Source organism: Argentina silus (genome assembly GCF_951799395.1).
Source record: "Argentina silus genome assembly, chromosome: X".
NCBI classification, from domain to species: Eukaryota; Metazoa; Chordata; class Actinopteri; order Argentiniformes; family Argentinidae; genus Argentina; species Argentina silus.
In genome coordinates this window covers 16,975,980-16,979,888 of record NC_139653.1, presented here as the reverse complement: position 1 = coordinate 16,979,888, position 3,909 = coordinate 16,975,980, and positions in this window count along the sequence as shown.

Here is a 3,909-nt window from a genome sequence, read left to right as displayed (position 1 = left end):
AGTACCAGAGACAGCAAATCTAATGACCTTCCTAAGCCCTCTGTCTTATCATATGGGTAGCAGGTGCCCATCAAGGTCAACGTGTTTACCATGCTGAGTATGGGAATGGCACCAGCAGCTTGACCTAAGCCAAAACAAATCATTCTGCCCCCCCCACACACACACACACAAACACAGCCACAAACATACACACACACACACACACACACACACACACATACACACAGTAGCCTACTACTACAGCCTCTTGATTGTGACCAGTTGTAACATCTCAAAAGGGATAGATCGGCTATTCTTCTGAAAACAGTCTACTATAAGGTCTATTACTTCTCTGAAGAGTCAGTATTAGGCTGTTTGAGAGAAGCAAATAGCATGTCCAGTGCTGAGTGTAGCCTATGTTGTTTGAAGTACAGTACAGTAGGCCAACAAAGCTATTGTAGCAGGAGTCAAAACTGAGTGTGCTGGAAAACTCTGTCGGTACATAGGTAAGATTTAGAGTTATGGTGCTCAATTGAAATTCCGACATTTGACAACCCTAAATATCTAACTTAAACATAGTTTTTTGTAGTCAGTTATACATTTTATATTAATGACATGTCATACTGATTCTGAAACGCAAAAGAGTAGTTAAAGTACCTTGTGAATGCCATGGCTAGGGTGTATCCACCCTGAATACCCTGAGAGAACCTTGTGTTGTTTTTCTTGTTATCTCTGATTCCTTCTGGAGCAGGGAATTTTGTTTATGAAAGGGGCTTAGATGTTCACATGCTTAGCCCAGGGCTGTTGATTTAAATACACATATCATCCTTCAGATACCTCTGGCATCATATCATGGCAAATCCTTTTAATTTAATCCATTTTAAATTGAATCTATAACAAAATGTGGAAAAAGTGAAGTGGGTCTGAATACTTTCCAAAGTCACTGTACACCCATTGATTCTCGAAGAATATGACTTATAAATACCTAATGAGATTAGTACAATTTACCTTATCATAACCCAAAGTACACAGTTGTTTTACTTCATGTTGGTAAAGGATGTCTCAGTGACAATCAATTAAGAATAGGTTAATAACTGTCCTATCATTTCAATATGGTGCAATGTTAGTGCTAGTCCTTGCATCCAGAGCTCTGTCTATTCGTTTTCGAGTGATCACATTTCCCAAGCCTTTTGAAGTGGATAGTCAGTTAATAGACTGCAAAATAGATAGTCACAGTGGTGATCTGTGGCTTTTGTCAAACTTTCTCACCGTGGAAAATGTGTCATAAAAGGACCAAAAGAGTAGATAAAAGATTAACCTTTTAAAGAGCTCTTATATGAGACCTCAATGTTGATTTATGCCAAATGCTTACTTTTATTAATCGCTACATGTCTAGTAGGCCCTACTGAACCATTGATATTCAAATAGTTAACCTGGTGTGAAAACCCAAGATATTGTCTTCCAAACATGCATAATTTGATTAATAAGATACAATATCACATCATTACTATTATCACTTCATCACTAGGCCTAACTATAATAGGCCTACTTGTATCATCATAATCAGTTGGAAACTCGATTTTCTTGATTTTCCCGGGGAATACGCGACAATGGATTGAGATGGATTGAGTTTCACACATGTGAGCCATTTGCTACTTTCTAAAATTGTAATCTCTAAATATTAGGCTCCCTTTACAACTGGCATTAACAATTAGCCTCCTTTTGTACTCAGCTATCGGGAAATTCCTTTTCTTGTTGCCTATACCATCTTGTGCTTCAGCCTTGTAAAAATAGGGCACTGCTGTGGATTATCTGTCTTTCTTAGTTTACTGAGAAAGCCCTATTATTGCTGCCTAATTATCATGATTGTCTTTACAACCTAATATCAAACTGTTTAATGAGTATCTATCTGTGTAGATACCTTTCTGAACTCAGTATGGATGTATGCTAGTGTTGTGTGGAGGAGGACAATAGGGAGGATGAGTGGAGGCCCCATTGAGAGCATGTAAATGAGATGAGGCTGTCAATCACAGCAACTGCCTGTTTTGGATACAGTCAAATTTCTTTCTCTTTTCTCCCTCTCCACCTCTACTTTTTTTTTCAGATATCAGATAGGCTAGACATTGGCATTGACATTGGAGGAACAACATTTGGTCTGGTGGTTTAACTGTGGTGGTTGGAATGGTTGGCTTGTGTATGTAAGTGTTTAAACTGTCTCTTGCAACTTTCTGTAGGCCTACACACTATCTATCTTAACATTTATTTAACAATTTATAAGGGCCTACAAGACAACATCTCTGTGGTTTTCTGTGTGTTTTTGCCATGTGGTATTAGTACATTTCTTCCCCATTTCCTCCCCAGTTATGCGACATCCCTCCCATCAGCTGAAGTGTGCTGTGGCTGATTGAAGGGGGTGCTCCCCAGTTGTCAGCAGACAGGACAGGGCAGCATCTAATTCAGATTTCACACTGGAATCGTATCTGAAACTAGGAGGGATTTCCCCCCCTAACACAAACTTCAGAGTGACAGATTATACTGGAAGGGGGTAAGTAATCATGATAAAATCCATTTCAAATGATTTTGCTGATAATGATTGTTATAAACACCAAAGTAGTGTACATTCGCAATTGTACAATTTACAAATATGCTATTAGAATTAGTGGGCTTGCATCAGCAAGTCTAACTCTTGATATTCCTATTACTTATTTTACTTTCACTTTTTAGTGGGCTTTCTTCAGAAAGTCCAATTGTTCTTGCTCATACTTATTAGTATTATTCCAATTCTTCAACATGCTACTGCTACAATTTTTAAGCAATTTAGACCAATCCGACTTTAAAATGTTGATCTATCTAACGTTCTCTCATCTATCGATCTATCAATTCATCCATCCAACCAACCAACCATTCATCCAACCAACCAAACCATCTTTAACTTTATCCACTACTGTACTACAAGCTATAATAATTTGAAAGTGCCCATTTTAACATGAAGGTCTATAGAAACCACTGCTCTTACACCTTTCAAGCTATTCACACCATGTATCTATCTATGTGTGTCGACAGACTCCACCTAAATAACTTCCATTCAGATGTTTGATACTATTTACACTTTATTTGCATTTCCAACTATTGTACTATTATACTATTATAAATGCCAAGACTTGTGTAACTTTAGTTGCTTGAACAAATCTTTGTACTTTTTGAACTTACTCGAATTTGTCTGAAATCCTATTCATTTCTATTGCCATTTGCTCTGAATGGGGACATTTCAAAATGTATCCACTTTTTCATATGTTAAGCTTGACACCTAAATTCAACTTTAAATTGTGTAGACTGATTCCACTTAAATAACTTCCATTCAGAGTTGCGGGTTCCTGTGATACATTTTAAAATTAATCTCCTCTTGAATTTTTTAAGCTTGACAACTCAATCCAATTTTAAAATGTATACTGACTGACTCTACATAAAGAACCTCTATACAGATGTTTCATACTATTTCTGAATGTCTTTGTTTCAGACAAAATTCACTTCTCTTCTCTTTTGTAATTACTTTTGTACATAATACTGCCTCTCCATCTGCCTCTCTTTATTTCACCTTCCTTTCTTTGCATTGCTGGCGGACGTTGCCTGCCAGCCCAAGGTCACTGTCTGGCTTAAGGTGGGCCACAGGGTTCTCCCTGGAGAAGGCTGGCACATTGTGCTAAGCAAGTGTGTGTGTTGTGTGTGTGTGTGTGTGTGTGTGTGTGTGTCGGTGTGTGAGCAGACGGATTAGCACTGTCCCTGTTGGGAGAGACCAGTGTACTGGGGAGCAGATATGAAAAGAGGCAAAGGCAGTTTTGGTCTCAGGTGCAGTGGAGTGGTCGTCTCATTATAGAGAGTGGGGATTAAAGAGAGGAAATCAATTACAAAGTTCAATGCTGTCAATGAGCA